Raw genomic sequence first — 19,368 nt, 5'->3', positions numbered from 1 at the left:
GTCACCCAGGAACCCCAATGTTTGATTCATTCTTAAAACATATATCTCAGTTACTTAGTTGCTTAGTTTCTGAAACTTCAATAAACAAGTTATGTGAAATAATTGAATGCCAATATAGAGCTCATGCTCTCTCTCTCTCTCTCTCTTTTTTTTTTTTTTTTTACTTTTTTGTTTCCAGATTGCTGATTTCTGACTCAATTACCAAAGCAGAAGTTCTCAAGTAAACACAGAGAATACTAGTCCAGGACATGTTCCACAAAAATATGGTCTTTGGATAAGAATTTTGTGTATCTCTCCCTTGGAGATTCAGAAAATATATCAACATAGTAAAGGATCTGAGAAATCTTACAATAAAGAAAGGAATTTCTATGTGAAAAGACACTGGTAATTTTACATATAACTTCTATTAAGTGTGAAATTATGTTCTACACAACACACTTTGGATAATACTTCAGAACATAACAGTGCAGAAAAGAAAACATGTAACAGCAGGCAGAAAGGTTGAAAATTAATTTATTCAGTGTTCTTTTTCTCATAGATCAAAATATTATCTAATAATATTTTCAAATATAAAAATATTTGAAACATTCTACAAAGTTTCTATATTAATTTTTACATTAACAATTATTCTTTTTTTTCCCTAAAATATTAATCAGATCATGGCTACATTTTTTAAGAGCAGTCTCAGACCTAACTTTATTGCTCATTCTGGGCAATGGGAACAAATTAGTTAGCATGAAGGCATTAACAGCACAAGAAGAAACAAATGCTATGAGGTGCTAATTTGCATTTTCTAGAAACACTCAGTGTATTATAGTAAGCTCTCTGCTGTCTGTCCGGCCCAACTTCCCTACCTCTACCCTCCCAACACCACACAGATGTGCTGTCTATGAGCACATCTGTCAGTGCTGCCAAAATGTAAACACACTCAGTTGGTAGCAGATGTTTTCCCGGAAAGATCGTACGCTGGAGTTGTTTCACTGTGGGTTCCATGTTAGTTTTCTCCACAATTGGGCATAGGGTCATTGTGTTCAAATAGATCATTTGTCTCTCAGATACAGAACAATAATGGTAGATGCAAGCTCACCTGTTTGGCATTTACCATGTGCACATAAATAGAAATGTTTCTTAAGTCTCTGCCAAGAAGTCAAATTAAAAAATATATATGGGCCTTTAATGTACTCTAAGTCCTTATTTGCTGAGCTCTGCAAAGCTAAAACATAGGTTTAAGTAAAAGAAAACTAAGTATTCCCAGCTTTTCTATGGCCATCACTGTAATGCAATCTTGAGGATTGTTATAATAATTGCCTGTATTCATAGTTCTTAGTGCTACTTTTTATCAATATCCTAGGCACTCATTTATGTGGCAATTTAATTTTGTAGACACTTATGGCATGTTTTTCTTATGTGAGTTTATAAACTCATTTGATATGTATGTATTTGCAAATCTTCATGGTAGGTAAAATCTAAAAATACTTCATCTTATAATGGTTACGCTTATTCAAAATTTATGAAGTAATACTACTTATTAGGCACTCTACTAAACATGAGGTTTCCTTGGAAGAGACATACAAGAAAATAAGTAATCAGATCCTTCGGTAACAAGTATTCTATTTCTAGAGTTCCCAGAGAGTTCAGGAAGCATAAAGGAGGCCAGGCAGAGGACACAGGCAGAGGACACAGGCTACATGGGGCATGGTTTATAGTCAGGTGGTAAAATCAAGACAAGCAATACTCCACTAACAAAGAACTAAAGAACACAAACTAGCTGCATTTTTCTTCTTTTTTTCTTTTCTTTTCTTTTTTTTTTTTTTTTTTTTTTTTTAGTAATCTGAAGAGTAGGGTCTGAGAAACTATTATCCCATAAAATGGAATTCAATTCCTGCTTATGGACATTATATAATTTTCACCCCCACTCCTAACCAGAATCATTTAAAAAAAATTTTAATGTATATTTTTAAGAGAGTATGTGAGCAGGGGAGGAGCAGAGAAAGGGAGACACAGAATCCGAAGGAGGCTCCAGGCTCTGAGCTATCAGCACAGAGCCCGACGGGGGGCTCAAACCCACAAACTGTGAGATCATGACCTGAGCCAAAGTCAGATGCTTAACCAACTGAGCCACCTAGGTACCCCCTAACCAGAACCATTTTTGAATTATAAGTTTAAATAAAACTGAAGTCCTCCCTAAACCAAATACCTACTACCAAGGCCAAATAACTGCAGACCTACTGAAATTATCCACTGAATAAGATTCTCCACTTCCAAATATCTCTGTTAATATCTACTTTGTTTCCAGCTAGATGGAATGCACCATAAAAAAAAAGTCTTGTACTTATCTCCAAGTAATGATTTTTAACAATGATTTATTTTTATCACTTTGATATGTTTCTAAATTATCATGACTTTTAAGTTTGATTTTGGTATGGTCACAGAATTTGAAAATATACCTGGTCAAACTTTCCAAGATACAGAATGTGAGCCTTCTTTTATTACCTCTCATTCAGTGACCACACCCTCACTTTGTTTCATGGGCTTCTGTGTTTATGTCCTTATCTAAAATGTGTTTCTGAGGATTTTTCTTCAGTCTTCTTCTTCTTTTATTTGTTTTTCCACCTCACTTGTAAATTTTATTGTTCCTGGAGACAGGAAGGCAGGCAGCCCTCACCCTGTACAGAGAGCGTCCCATGTTCTCACTTCTTCCTGGTGCAGTTGATGGGGAGCTTTGTGTGCCAGGAGAAGGGGAAGGCCTGAGCTTGGGCCAGACACTGACAGACACCACACAGGCCAAGAGCAGGGGGAAGGAGTCCAGGCAGCTGGGGGCCAGGACCTGGTGAATCAGCAAGTTCAGCAGGTTGTAGTCTGCGAAGGACATCTGGTTGCCCGAGATAAAGGCCTGGCCCCCCTGGTTCTGGGACAGTGGGATCTCAAAAAGCTTCATGTGCTCTGGTCATGCCTTTATATACTTCTCCTTGCCTGCCTTGTAGTTGTATAGATAAAGACAAGGTATTTGCAGCAAAGATCCTCCACATCGTCTTTCACCACACACACCACAGTCATCTCCCACTGGTCTTTCTCATAGAGCCCAAGGGAGCAGCTTTCAGATGGCATTGGATTGGTTCAGGATAAGATCTCCATCCTGAAACTCAGGAAGCTGCCCATACAAACTGGAGGCCTTGAGTGAGTCCTGCAGCCAGGCTTCCTTGGTCACCACTTCTTTCTTCCAGCTCCAGCCCTGGCCAGCCAGCAGCATGGGCATGGCCTTGTAGCACCCATGAATAGGGAAGGAGACAATGGTGTAGGGCAGTGGTTGTAATACAGGCTGCAGGGGGGGTGGGGTGGCAGAACTCTTCTGTTCTCTTTTTCTTTTTTTTATCTATCTATCTATCTATCTATCTATTTTTGAGATAGAGAGATAGAGAATTCCAAGCAGGCTTCCACACTGTCAGCACAGAGCATAGAGCATAGGGGGTGGGGGTGGGGTTTGAACTCACCAACCATGAGACCATGACCTGAGCCGAAATCAAGGCTCATTCATGTAACCAACTGAGCCACCCAGGCACCCCTTTTCCCTCTTCTTTTATCTCTACACCTCTAGATATCTTACCTATCCTGATGCTTTCTAAACTGGCACATCTATGGATATGTGGGGATAACAAATTTAAGGAATCTATCCAGAGAAAAAATATGCATATTCATGTCATATTCATAATATAGGTTCCCTTTAAAACACAGTTCAAAGTGGTTTTAATGCAAATAGTGTATTGGGCACATGTTCCCAGGGAGTGGAAGTGAGGAAACAGGGTGCCAGAGACAGAATGCTTGTGTCCCTTCAAAATCCATATGTTGAAATCTAATCCTCAATGTAATGGTATTTGGAGGTGGGGACTTTGGGAAATGATTATGTCATGAGGGTGGAGCCATCATGAATGGGATTAGTCCTTATAGAAGAAGGGCCCCAGAATGCTTCCTGACCTTCTACACCATGTGATTACCTAACAAGAAGATGGCTGTCTTTGAACCAGGAGGCAGGCCCTCAGCAGACACCCAATCTGGCGGTGCTTTGTTCTTGGATATCTCACCCTCCAGAACTATGAAAAGTAAAGATGAAAAGTTTATTATTCATAAGCCACATAGTCTATTATATTTTGTTATAGCAGACTGAATAGAGTAAGACATAGGGAAAGCATAACAGGAAAGAAGAGAACTATATAAAGATGTGTTTTCAAATTGTTTCTGTGGAAACTGAGTGCTCAGTCCCACCTGGACTGAGGAAATTTAGAAGCATCTCAAAATTCAAGGAATGTAAAGAAGAAGCAATTATGCATCAGACTCTATCCTCCATTGAGAGTTTCTCCATGAGTGATAAACTTCCTGAACTTTTGGTTAGCATAAGTGAATTCTCAGGTAGCTCCCACAGATGTCCCAAGGCATGTGCCAGAAAAGCACCCAAGCAGTATGAAAGAAGCAATGCATGCTTAATATTAGGCACAGTCTGTGCAGTATTGTTTGCTAAATCAATTACTAGCATGAGACATGAGGCAGGGAAGAAATGAGGCAGTGCACAAGGTATTTAATCTAATGTACCACTTGTATAGGCTGGTAACCTCCATTAATTCCAATCCATAACCAATCCAAATTGTCAGATGGCTGTAAGCTTTACAGAAGAGGATTAATTTGGCAACTTTAGTCCTATCATCTGTAAACCATTCCAAATCATAATTGGTATTCATCATCTCCTTCTTAGAATTCCCTCTCTTCAGCTAATGTGGGTTTCTTGTCTAAGAGGTGACCCAAATCTTCAAGGAGTTTGAGCACTTAGTTGACTTATCCATGGTGGACTCTGATTGCTGCAATTTTCCACTCAGATTTATTTCTGAGGACTGAAGCAACAAGAGACACCCCGTGAATCTTCTGGGTCCCAGACATACCTCCTCCTTCCCCATTGTATAGCACCAAATCTATCTCTCTGTCAAGTTTAGGGTCAATTTCCCCTGCCAAAATCATAACTCATTGGCATGAGCAGCCCAACTCAATGAGGTAGTAATCTTAGCTTCAGGTTCAGTGGGATCTTTATTGTGTCCGCTGGAAGAAACATTCCCACATTAGAAATCAAGACTTCTCATCTAATAGAGTCTGAATTGTGAATACCAGAAACAAAGATTTCCAAAATAGACTGACAGGAGTAATAGGAAAAGCAATAGGAAAAGTACCAATGGTACTTTTATTACTTGATAGGAAAAGGAACAGGAAAAGTACCAATGGTACTGTTATTACTTGATAACAAGACTGGAAGTCTAGATGTTAGGGACATTATATATTGGTCATTAGTTTTGGATTATATATATATATAATATATATATATAACATTATATTATTGGTCATTAGTTTAATGGATATTAAACTAATATTATATATTGGTAATTAGTTTAATGGATATTACACATCTTAAAAGATAGCATACCAAACTGCATGGTGTCTTAGCTCTGAGCTGTCATTTTACTGAGGAGTTAAGAGGTCCTTCTATTATCACATTAACACTTTATGGTGATACAGTGTGGAGTAAAACAAGTAGAGTCAGTGGTAATGGAAATGCATGCATTACCTCACCTTGTTTGCCATAAAATTGGCCTGTTAGTGCAAGGAAATTTTGATGATCCTATTCTAATGAATTAGGAGTTTTTTAAGACCCTGGATGATAAGGTTGGTGAAGTACTGAATGTAGGAAAGCAAATCCATACCCAGAATTATGTTAATTCTGCTAAATTTAAATTATTGTCTCCTCTTGAAGGATCTAATTTGAAAGGGTCCAATAACTTCACCATGTATCATTTCAATATGCCTTCAAATTGCTCAACTTGAGTGTGTACCATATTGAGGGCCCACATTGGTTGCTACCATTGATAGGTTGTACATTCAGCAGTGGCAATAGTTACTCAGCCTTAGTGAGAAGGAACCCACACTGTTGGGCCCATGCATAGTTCCATCTCAGCCACCACAGACAACTTGTTCATGGGTGCATTGTACAAACACTGGACTGGCTGAGAAATGAGTTGACGCTCATCAGTAGGATGGGTCATCTTGTCCACCTAGTAGTTGACATATTCTTCTGTGACAGAGGTTTTTTGTCTCTGTCAAACATGAGATACACAATAATCTAAATCTATCTGAAAGTAATACTCCAGACTTCCTTTTTTTCTATGTTCCGATCTTTGTCCTTCTAGGTTCCTATTCAACTAGTTAAATCATGTGTCACTTTGATACAGAATGAATGACCAAGCATACTACTCCCAACTCTGCTCACCGGGAGGGTTCCCTCTTACCACTGTCCTGTAGGACCACGCTCGGATTGTGCTGAAGTACAGCAGATGTACATTTTCAGACTCCTCTAAAGCTGACTCATCAGAGAATTAGACCTGAATTTTCTCTCTCTGTCAGTTGGTCCGAGGGAACCCCTTAGGAAGCCATAGATGTGAGCTGAGGGATAAACAACAGTTCAACAGAAATAATTGATATGGAATTCTGTGCCATAAGTATAACTTATGCACCCTAGACTGACTTAGGTTCTATCCTGGATCATTTGGTGAATCAAAATAGTATACTGGTATCATATAACAGGTATAGGGGAAATAGCAGTTTTAAGAAAAAATAGGATTAAATGACTATTGTTAAACATCATAACTGATACTCTAGAAAAATACAAAAAATGGCTATTGCTAATTAACAGTCAACTAAAAAGATAAAGAAAGGGACCCCCTGAGAGTTCACACAGATGTATTCTTCCTCTGAGGAGGGAAAAAGAGAAAGCTGAGGACTAATCCAAAACTTATTATGTGAATAGCCCAGCTCCAAAAGAAGGTAAAACTCTCAAACAAGGAAGCTTGTTTTTTTTTTTAATTTTTAAAATGTTTTTATTTATTTTTGAGGCAGAGAGAGACAGAGCATGAGCAGGGGACGGGCAGAGCGAGGGAGACACAGAATCCGAAGCAGGCTCCAGCCTCTGAGCTGTCAGCACAGAGCCAGACGCAGGGCTTGAATTCACCAAATGCGAGATCATGAGCTGAGCCAAAGTTGGTCGCCTAATTGACTGAGCCACCCAGGTGCCCCTCAAAGAAGCTTGTTTTATCAAAAAGGGAGCCATGTTTGGGGAAGAAATTTCAGGGACACATAGAGTGACACATCCCCAAATACTGAACTCATAGCTGCCAAAGTGTTCAATAGCAACATAAGGCTAATGACTATTGACTTGGGTAGCAGGGCTCAAGACTGTTCTTCTTTAACAGTTTGGGGCAGAGGGAACTTTCATAGTCAATAATCAGTCATGTCTACGCAGAAAGAAGCTCGGGGCTACAGACAAAAAGGCCTGGTCTAGTCCTGGCTATCTCACTTATTTGCTCTGAAATCTCTAATTTTCAAATTATCTGTTAACTAGAGAGTGTAATACCCTCATAGAGTCTGACACATAGATATGCTAAGATGTGATGACTGACAAAAATTAATTAAATAGGGGGCGCCTGGGTGGCTCAACCGGTTAAGCGGCCGACTTCAGCTCAGGTCACGATCTTGCGGTCCATGAGTTCAAGCCCCGCGTCGGGCTCTGGGCTGATGGCTCAGAGCCTGGAGCCTGCTTCGGATTCTGTGTCTCCCTCTCTCTCTGCCCCTCCCCCGTTCATGCTCTGTCTCTCTCTGTCTCAAAAATAAATAAACGTTAAAAAAATTAAAATAATTAAATAGGAGAAGGATTTGTTATATACTATACACTGAAGGTACTCGATAGGAAGAAATATTGTAAAAAACCTATTTTCTCATAACAAAATATACAAACCTTAACATATATATTAACATATGTTCATAGCAAAATAGAATATAGAACCCTTGATTTTCCATGGTAAATTTATATGTTTATACTATTAAATAATGTATAGTTTATTATGCATGGTTTAAACTTAATAAAAGTAGAATTATACTTTTATGTATCATTTTACCACTGGATTTTTCTCTTAGTATGATATGGCCTAAATTGGTGTTGATACATATAGCACTATTTGATTCATTTTCACTACTATTTAGTATTCTGTTACGTGAACGCAAATTTTAAAATCCCGTCTGTTGGAGTATTCAGATGAAAGAATAATTTTCAGACAACATCCTGCCTCCAGCTTCCCAGATGCAGAGCCGAAGCTTCTCTGCATGTGTCAAGATGCACTCTATGTGCACACCTGTATGTCTCAGGTCACAAAGTTCTCTTAATTACAGGTTGATCCTCCAGGTAAACATTTTCCTTACAACAAACATTTAATTCCACTTCACTCCAAAGGAAACAGGGTATTTCAAGGAGAAGATGCACTCAGGGTGGCTAGGACCCTGACTGTATTAAATGATAGCTATTACAGATTTCAGTGTAGTTTTCTATTACTCTTGGCTTATCAACCCTTCAGGAACTTGTATCTCTTTGTTTCTTTAATCACATTTCTTGACACTTAAATTTTATGACCCAAATAGTATGTTCTAGCCATACTAAAACTTTTTAGCACCATCATTTTCCTATTTCCTCTGGTTTACTCCTCCTAGCTAGAACACCCTTCCTGACACCCACTACATATTAGCTGGCTAGAATCTATTTATCATTTGGGTCCCAGTTCAAACATCAATTCATATTTCCTATATCAAAGCACTGTAAAAACTTTATTATTATTACATATTTAACTTTATATCTACTTTTGCAAACTGATGACAGCTTGGGGACAGAGATTGTACTGTACCAGTTCTGTTATGACTAGGGTGTCTCTCATAGTATCCAACACATAGTACGTCCGTGATACTTTTAATGCACAAATTATTTAACTACTATATTTAACTGAATCCAAGGCAAACATATTTTAATATTCTAACAAGTCTAAAGTCAGAGTGCTACTTGGCATTTAGTGTTTATAGCATAATTGGAAGATTTGTTTTGTTTTAATTTCACCTAAAGTAACAGAGTCTTACAGTTGAGGATATATTTGATTTTACAAAAAGATGGTAATTAATGACGAAAATTCATGGAGTTTGAAATTATCTTCTCAATGTAGCGTTTGACGTTTAATAAATGATAAGTGTACTAGAGATGTGCAAATGAGTTAGTTATTAGCCATCAATTAGTGTTGACCAGATCTTTTCTGTCTCATTTGTATTCTCAAGAGAAGTTGCTTAACTGTTTCCTTCATGCTGCATTAGCTTGTTCTTATTCCACAAATTGCTACAATGCAAAATTTGATCTGCAGGATCTCAAAATACTTTGTTGATAGGCATTATATATTAATATCACCTGGTTGTCTACAATGAAAATCTTTACAGCTTGAGAAAGAAACCTGTTAGCTCTAGCCAGGCAAGAAGTACATTCTTTACAGAGCTTAACCCTTAAAATGTAAAGTGTGCTTCCATATATAATCAAAAATAGAAACACTAGTATGTAGTAAAATAATTGTTACAAAGTAAACAGTTTTGGGTTTATCCATTTTTAAAATCAATTATCAAATTCTTTTTTTTAATTTTTTTTAACGTTTATTTATTATTGAGAGACAGAGAGAGACAGAGCATGAGCAGGGGAGGGGCAGAGAGAGTAGGAGACACAGAATCCGAGGCAGGCTCCAGGCTCTGAGCTGTCAGCACAAAGCCCATTATGGGGCTTGAACTCAGGAACTGTGAGATCGTGACCTGAGCCAAAGTCGGATGCCTAACCAACTAAGCCACCCGGGTGCCCCTTATCAAATTCTTAAAAAACAAAACAAAACACAACAAAACAAAAACTGTGTTCCTATCATGCTGGCTGTTTTCCTCGTGAGTAATCTAGCATTGGCCCAAAACTTCAGGCCACAAACACCTATCCTTTCTGTGTGAAAGGACAAAAGATGTTCCACCATGTATTTAAATCTAAACTCCTTCTTTTTCATCACCAAGTAGAACTCCATTATATATATAATGTGGTGTATATATAAACCACATGTTCTTTATTCATTCATTGATAGAACTCAAGGGCATTAGGCTAAGCAAAATAAGTCAGAGAAAGAAAGATATCATATGATTTCACTCATATGCGGAATTTAAGAAACACAAAGATGAACATAGGGGAAGGAAAGGAAAAATAAGATATAAACACAGAGGGAGGCAAAGCACAGGAGATTCTTAAATATAGAGAACAAACTGAGGGTTGCTGGAGGGAGGCGGGGGATGGGTTAAGTGGGTGATGGGCATTAAGGAGGACACTTTCTAAGATGAGCACTGGGTGTCATATGTGAGAGATGAATCACTGGGTTCTACTCCTAAAGCCAAGACTACACTGTATTTAACCAACTTGAATTAAAAAAAAATAATGTAAACTCCTTTATTTGCAATTATGAGTAAAAAAAAAAAAAATAGAAACCACCTGCCAATTACACAGAATGCCTGTCTTTTCATCTCAAGGGGAGGTGTTATGGACAACTTTTTAGGTACAAAACCACTTGCCCATACTGACTTTGTAGATGTTCCAGGACACAGGGCCCTTAGTAATGCCTTGTTCTAAAATCTAGACTTCCAGGGCTCAGTGGGCAGGAAGTCTGGTTTTCTTATTCTGAGCTACTGCTGCCAAGGTAGCGCTCCCTTCCCTTGGCCTCCAGACTTTTCTGAACAGTCAGACACCAGGTGTTGAGTCCTAATTCTGGCTTTAAGAAGAAAGTTCGGACTCACAAACATTAGCTCTTGCTCTCTTCTTTACTCTGCCCTTGTGATCAGGTGACCTCACTGAGGAGCCTGTTTTGGGATTTTCAGGATGATCGTGAGTATGAGAAATATATCTCGGCCTCCTGAGTCTAATTTAGACCTGATCTTTGTTGCTTTTATTTCAATGCCTGTATCAAATATTTATACGATTAGAGGTTTGACATTATGGACAGTTACATGACAAAATACAGTAAGATCCTCCTTCCTGACTCAGGGAGAATGTGGAAGTCATGGGGATTAACCTTGTTTTGAACGCATGCTCTGGAAGACTAACATTCGAATGAATCTTGATGCCAAAATAAAATGCAGGTATCCAAGTAGTGGAAATTCCCATCCCCTCCCATCTCATTTAGACATAAAGTCAGTCCTACAAGTGTGTTCCCTCCATACCTGGATACTTCTATGGCTCACTTTCTCTTCATCTTCTGTTCTTTTCCTAAATATCACAGTCTCAGTGGGCCTTTTTTATTAAATTATATTAAATTTATACCTATTTCACTTTCCTGCCTTATTTTTTACCCCCAACACTCTTCACTATTTGATACCTATATGTTACTTACTTTTCACTTACTCTCTACTTCTCTAGAATATTAAGTTTGGGAAGGCAGAAGGTCCTGCTTCTATTATTCACTTTTCTCAGCATTTAAAACTGTATGGCACATAGCAGGTGCTCAAACAGAAGTTTTTGAGGGGGGGATTTTTCTTAATGTTTATTTATTTTTGAAAGAGAGAGAGTATGCACTCACGTGAGCAGGAGAGGGACAGACAGAGAGGGGGACAGAGGATCTGAAGCAGGTTCTGTGCTGACAGCAAAGAGCCTGATGTGGGGCTCAAACTCACAAGAGCCGTGAGATCATAACCTGAGCTATGCTTATATGCTTAACTGACTGAACCACTTAGGTGCCCTGGGGAAGACACATTTTAAAAATATTTGAAGATTTAGTTACCATGGACACTCAGGTCCATAATTTTGATTGCCAAAAAAGAGACTGAATTAGGAAAATATCCTATGTCTAATTCAACAAACTCATTATTTATGACTAAAATTCATAACTTTATATATAGGAATTCAGTATAACATTGGATGCTCGTTTTTAAAAAGTATCGAAAGCTGCAAATTTTAAAATATTAAGCTCACCTTTCACACTTTCCTAAGTTTATTATGCCATAATGATAATCATAAATCCAAGTTATCATTCATTCACTTGTTCACTCTTTTAATATAAGGTTGTAAAGTGCCTCCTCTCTGTCAAACATTTTCAACAATCTCATGGTACCACTGGTCACTTTGATTTATCATAGGTCACCTTATCAAACAAAACAACAACAAACAGTAGATAGAGACCTTCTCATTTTGGTTACACAACTTTGCTATGCAAATAAGACAAAATAAAGTTTGTTTACCATAGCAGTACCTATTTCATCTTCATTCATAATGTCAGATATGCACTTCTAAGTGTATCTAAAACATAGGAGTCTTATAACTTTTTTTTTAAATAGGACTCCTACTAAAGAAAGAACATAGGTATGCTTCTCAGACTGGGGGACAGTGTGCTGCACTTCCCATCAATTTACACATATGTAAAAACCTGTGCCCACATGAATGGTTTTGGTTATGTTTCTTTTCTAATTTTAATTTTGTTATTCTGGATTATAAGTTTCACTAGGAAAACGTCTTCATATATTTTCAACTAATACGGTTAAAATAAACTTTTTCAACCAGATCCAGTTATGAACATAATTTTCATGGCACAAATGAATAAAGTTAGTGTATCTTAGGGAAAACTAAAGTAAGAGGAAGAAATTAAACATTTCTTTTTCATTTTTTACCCCAAGAAACCTCCTTTCTTCACACAATGCTTGGTTTCAGGGAGGCTCCAGTATGTTCTGAGGGAGGGTCTGCCAATTTCAGATGAGTAGAGGAGTTTAAATTTAATCAAGTTTGTTTAGCAAGGCTAAACAGTTTGTTTCCCTGACTGGATGTCAAGTAGTTCTGTGGTTCATTAAAAAAGGAAGACAGGTTTTTTCCTGCTTTCTCCTCTAGGGTTTTGATGGTTTCCTGTCTCACATTCAGGTCCTTTATCCATTTTGAGTTTGTTTTTGTGAATGGTATAAGAAAGTGGTCTAGTTTCATTCTTCTGCATGTTGCTGTCCAGTTCTCCCAGCACCATTTGTTAAAGAGACTGTCTTTTTCCCATTGGATATTCTTTCTTGCTTTGTCAAAGATTAGTTGGCCATACTTTTGTGGGTCTAGTTCTGGGGTTTCTATTCTATTTCATTGGTCTATGTGTCTGTTTTTGTGCCAATACCATGTTGTCTTGATGACTACAGCTTTGTAGTAGGGGCTAAAATCTGGGATTATGATGCCTCCCACTTTGGTCTTCTTCTTCAATATTGCTTTGGCTATTCGGGGTCTTTTGTGGTTCCATACAAATTTTAGGATTGCTTGTTCTAGCTTCAAGAAGAATGCTGGTGCAATTTTGACTGGGATTGCATTGAATGTGCAGATAGCTTTGGGTAGTATTGATATTTTAACAATATTTATTATTCCAATCCATGAGCACGAGATGTTTTTCCATTTCTTTATATCTTCTTCAATTTCCTTCATTAGCTTTCTATAGTCTTTCTGTTGCTCCATTATTAGTGTATAAGAATGCAACTGATTTCTGTACATTGATTTTGTATCCTGCGAATTTGCTGAATTCATGTATCAGTTCTAGCAGACTTTTGGTGGAAAAAACCTCTCTGACCTTAGCCACAGCAATTTCTTACTTGACACATCCCCAAGGGCAAGGGAATTAAAAGCAAAAATGAACTATTGGGACTTCATGAAGATAAAAAGCTTCCGCACAGCAAAGGAAACAATCAACAAAACTAAAAGGCAACCAACGGAATGGGAAAAGATATTTGCAAATGACATATCAGACAAAGGGCTAGTATCCAAAATCTATAAAGAGCTCACCAAACTCTACACCCGAAAAACAAATAACCCAGTGAAGAAATGGGCAGAAGACATGAGTAGACACTTCTCTAAAGAAGACATCCAGATGGCCAACAGGCACATGAAAAGATGCTCAATGTCGCTCCTCATCAAGGAAATACAAATCAAAACCACACTCAGATATCACCTCACACCAGTCAGAGTGGCCAAAATGAACAAATCAGGAGACTATAGATGCTGGAGAGGACGTGGAGAAACGGGAACCTTCTTGCACTGTTGGTGGGAATGCAAAGTGGTGCAGCCACTCTGGAAAACAGTGTGGAGGTTCCTCAAAAAATTAAAAATAGACCTACCCTATGACCCAGCAATAGCACTGCTAGGAATTTACCCAAGGGATACAGGAGTACTGATGCATAGGGGCACGTGTACCCCAATGTTTATAGCAGCACTGTCAACAATAGCCAAATTATGGAAAAAGCCTAAATGTCCATCAGCTGACAAATGGATAAAGAAATTGTGGTTTATATAAGCAATGGAGTACTACGTGGCAATGAGAAAGAATGAAATATGGCCCTTTGTAGCAACGTGGATGGAACTGGAGAGCATGATGCTAAGTGAAATAAGCCATACAGAGAAAGACAGATACCATATGTTTTCACTCTTATGTGGATCTTGAGAAACTTAACAGAAGTCTATGGGGGAGGGGAAGAAAAAAAAAAAGAGGTTAGAGAGGGAGAGAGCCAAAGCATAAGAGACTCTTAAAAACTGATAACAGGGGCGCCTGGGTGGCTCAGTCGGTTAAGCATCCAACTTCGGCTCAGGTCACGATGTCACGGTCCGTGAGTTCGAGCCCCACGTCGGGCTCTGTGCTGACAGCTCGGAGTCTGGAGCCTGTTTCAGATTCTGTGTCTCCCTCTCTCTCTGCTCCTCCCCTGTTCATGCTCTGTCTCTCTCTGTCTCAAAAATAAATAAACGTTAAAAAATTAAAAAAAAAACAACTGAGAACAAACTGAGGGTTGATGAAGGGTGGGAGGGGAGGGTCGGTGGGTGATGGGTATTGAGGAGGGCACCTTTTGGGATGAGCACTGGGTGTTGTATGGAAACCAATTTGACAACAAATTTCACATTAAAAAAATAATAATAAAATAAATAAATAAATAAGGAAGATACAGGTGCCTGGGTGGCTCAGTTGGTTAGGTGTTCGACTTCCACTCAGGTCATGGCCTTGCAGTTTGTGGGTTCGAGCCCCACATTGGGTTCTGTGCTGACAGCTCAGAGCCTGGAGCCTCCTTTGGATTCTGTGCCTCCCTCTCTGCCCCTACCCCCCCTCTCTCTCAAAAACAAATAAACATTAAAAAATAAAACAAAAAAGGAAGACACGAGTAGGGTAGGAGTAGATTTTATTATAAATACACAAGTGTCAGACAAGCGTATCTATATAGAAAACATATTTGTTTCATCAAAGTACAAAATTCCTTAAAATGTTAAGCAGTATACAATTTCATTGAGACTTTTATTCAGGAGTAATAGATATAAAAGTACTTAACCAAATCAGTTCTTCAAGTTTGTTTTGCCATTTGCACATGGGATTCATTCATAGTAAGGTGATTGTGCAGTAATTACATAAAATGTAAAACCTTCCATTTAGATAGATAGATATATGGAATTTTAATTACTACCAGCTAGACTGAGATGCTTCTCTGGTTCAGGGAGTTAAGAAATCAGTGGGATGCTATTTATGTTCTTCAGAACATACGATGCAATCGTGTTTTTCTATTATCTATTGCTCTTGGAAGCAATTAGTTCCAGGAGCTATGCAGTTTGTGGAAAAAATTAAAATGCTCCCACCTATTCCTAATTAAGATTAAGAGAATTCTTTGTCATGTTGAGTGTATTTAGGCATAAAATTACAATCATTAGACATTAAATTCTCATTACTATATTCCCCCAGAGTGATTTTTCCACAGATATTTGTTGAAATGCTGACTGATAACAATCTCCTTTAAATGCCATTCCCTTGCCTACTTTTTCTTATTGCCTCTGCTTTCATTTATCCCATTCCCAACACCCAACCTCTTCTCTTCCCTTGCCTACTTTTCCTGATTTCCTCTGCTTTCATTTCTCCCAACACCAACACCCAACCTCTCTTCTCTGTTATGAACTTTGAAATCCATGCAAGAAGAAAGTGAAAACACAAAGAAGCACAGAATTATTTCCCCACTGGCTTATGTAAGTTGAAAAACTATGACAAAAAAAAAGTTGGTGAAATCACTCTCACACTAGACATATTTCTGAGAGTCCCATTCAGGAGTCAGGAAGCCGCAAGGGCAGCAGGAACCAGCAGGTGCATCGCCGTGTGGTAAAGGGTCTGGGCAGTTAACTAGGCAGCTGCCCTGTGAGGCGACCCCGCAGCTGGAATGTGTGAAAGGACCCAGTGGGATGGACCTGCCCAGCCTCCAACCTGCAGTTCAGGTGGGCATTGAAACCTATAAGTGCAGCAGAAGGCCTTCAGAGCGGCTGAGGCCAGGTGCCTGACAATGTCCTGAGAACTTGCTTCTTTCTGCCGGAGACAATTGCTCCTGAACTTTTCTGCCCTTTGCTCTCGGAAAAGCTGACATGCACAAGCCTGGACAACGGAGTCTAAAAGGAGGCATGCTAGCTTCATTGTCTCTTTTAAAAGTCCCTTCTGAAGGAAGTCAGTCCACAATATCATTGTAGTTCCCTCTAGGACTGTACTGTGAGGTCAGCACTGCAAACGAGTCCTGCCTCGGAGACGCGAGAAAAAGATAAGAATATTTGACTTCCAACCTCCTGGTGATTTTCATTAAAAGATAAATCTACCTCAATCTATTTTGAGCCTGGGTTTTTATAACACAATAATAAAAGGGGCAGTGTGAAAAAGACTTTATTTTATCTACCACATTTTTCCAACTGCTCGTTCTCAGTCTATAAATGCATTTAGCAAGTCTAAAGGTAATTGGAAAGCGTGTAGCGTGTGGTAGGTTTGCAGGCAGGCGAAATATTGCTCAATCGAGATAGAAAATTCAAGATCCAACTCTCCCAGAGAGCTTTTTTGTTCATTTCTGAGAAGACAGCAAAAGTCAACTTATTCTCCATCTGGGTCCCTTCATGTGAAGTGACAACATGATCAAGAGCAGCATTGTGTGAAAACACAATAAGCAGCAGAATGTCACCTACCATTTCAAAGCTATACTTCATTGTACCTGAGGATCTGAGATCCTGAATAGGTGATTCAGTAAGGAGAATCCACCCTTGATGGGGAAGTGTCTCTGAGCACACTGTTCAGTGATGCTTTGGGGGCTAGACTAGTTCTTGCAGGAGGTCTTTCTGCTACAAGGAGTCAGGTCAGATAGGATATAATCATATGGGAATGGTGTGATTCTGATGGGATAACCAATGGGCCACCCATCCTCTGGGATCACCTATAAAAACTCACAGGATTTAAAAAATAACTTATTTCTCAGGGCGCCTGGGTGGCTCAGTTGGTTAAGTTTCTGACATCTGCTCTGGTCATGATCTCATGGTTCGTGAGTTCATCCCTGCGTTGGGCTCTGTGCTGACAGCTCAGAGCCTGGAGCCTGCTTAGGATTCTGTGTCTCCCTCTCTCTGCCCTACCCCTGCTCACAGTCTGTGTCTCTGTCTCTCTCTCTCAAATAAATAAACAGTAAAAAAAAATTTTTAATAAAAAATTATTTGTTTCTAAAATTTTAAAAGACATGGGGTGCCTGGGAGGCTCAGTTAATTGTCCGACTTCAGTTCAGGTCATTATCTCATGGTTCATGAGTTCAAGCCCTGTGTCGGGCTCTGTGCTGACAGCTCAGAACCTGGAGCATGCTTGAGATTCTGTGTCTCCCTCTCTCTCTGCTCCTCCCCAGCTCACGCTCTGTCTGTCTCTCTCAAAAATAAATAAACACTAAAAAATTTTTTTAAAGATGTTAACATGTAGGTAATGTGAATGAGGATTAAAATAATGTGCAGTGAGATATTAGATTCCAATTAAATAAATCTTTGTTGTTACGGTCATGGTATCAATATCTCTTCAATATGGATAGCCTCAAAGGCAGTGATTAACATTTTGTTTCAGGCCTAAGGGGCCTACCTGCCTTGTCATTTTGGTTTCACATAATGTTCCTCTATTTTCCACGAATTTTGAACTATTTTTTCCTTTCCACTTTCCTTGTTCCACGACTTCAATACTCAAAAAGCAAAAGACATTTTCTCAGTACTCATTTATACAGTACGTTCTTAATAAGCTTTAAATAACAAGTCTATTAGACACTTATTATTTTTAAGAGGATAGATTTTCTCTAAATGGCCACTCTTGGTGGTACTCAGTGCCAGAATCTTGTGGTCCAGGCCACAGGGAAGAGCATCAGAGTGTTTCTATTAAAGCTATGGCAGGAAGTGAGGCCATGACAGGCTAAATCTTACACAACAGGGACATAGCAAGTCAAATTGATAGCTGATATCAAATTTAAAAAATTTTAATTAGCATTTCTACGGTGTTAGTGATTTCACGGACCAACACCACAGAAATAAAAATGATTATAAGAGAATATTATGAAAAACCACATGCCAACAAACTGGACAACATAGAAGAAATAGATAAGTTCTTACAAACATATAAACTACCAAAACTGAAATAGGAAGAAATAGAAAAACTGAAAAGACCAATAACCAACAAAGAAATTGAATCAACAATTAAAAAAAAAAAAACCTCCCAAAAAACAAAGTCCAGGGCTAGATGACTTCACAGGTGAATCCTACCAAACATTTAAAGAAGAGTTAACACTCATTCTTCTCAAATTATTACAAAAAAAAAAATAGAAAAGGAAGGAAAACTTACAAGTTCATTCTATGAGGCCAGCATTACCTTGATTCCCAAACTAGATAAAGATTGCACTAAAAGAGAACTAAAGGCTAGTATCCCTGATGAACATGGATGCAGAAGTTCTCAATAAAATACTAGCAAACCAGATCCAAAAATACATTAAAAGAGTCATTCACCATGATCAAGTGGGATTTATTCCTGGACTTCAGGGGTGGTTGAATATTTGCAAATCAACCAATGTAATGCATCACATTAATAAAAGAAAGGATAAGAACCATATGATAATTTTAATAGATGCAGAAAAAACATTTGACAAAGTACAACATCCATTCATGGTAAAAACCCTCAACAAAGTAGGTTTACAGGGAACATACCTCAGTATAAAAAAGGCCATATATAAAAAACCCACAGCTAATATCCTCAATGGGGAAACTGAGAGCTTTTCCTCTATAATCAGGAACAATACAGGGATGTCTACTCTCACCACTGTTATTCAACATAGTACTAGAAGTCCTAGCAACAGCATTCAGACAACAAAAAGAAATAAAATGCATCCAATCTGGCAAGGAAGAAGTCAAACTTTTACCATTCAAAAATGACAAGATGTTGTATGTAGAAAACCCTACATTTTCCACCAAAAAAAAAATGCCAGAAAAGATACATGAATTCAGCAGAGTTGTACGATATAAAATCAACATAAAGAAATCTGTTGTATTTCTATGCACCAATAATGAAACTTCAGAAAGAGAAATAAAGGAATCAATTCTATCTACAATTGCACCCAAAACAATAAGATACCTATGAATAAACCTAACCAAAGAGGTGAAAGACCTATGTT

General features: G+C 38.4%; 1 pseudogene; it reads right to left on the bottom strand.

Annotated features, from left to right (window-relative positions):
• Positions 1 to 2,022: 2,022 nt before the first annotated feature.
• LOC125162852 (glutathione S-transferase P-like) overlaps positions 2,023 to 19,368 on the bottom strand; it is a 156,745-nt pseudogene continuing 139,399 nt past the window's right edge.

Source organism: Prionailurus viverrinus, chromosome A1 (assembly GCF_022837055.1).
Source record: "Prionailurus viverrinus isolate Anna chromosome A1, UM_Priviv_1.0, whole genome shotgun sequence".
Classification (NCBI taxonomy): domain Eukaryota; kingdom Metazoa; phylum Chordata; class Mammalia; order Carnivora; family Felidae; genus Prionailurus; species Prionailurus viverrinus.
This window is presented reverse-complemented; position numbering and strand designations above follow the sequence as displayed.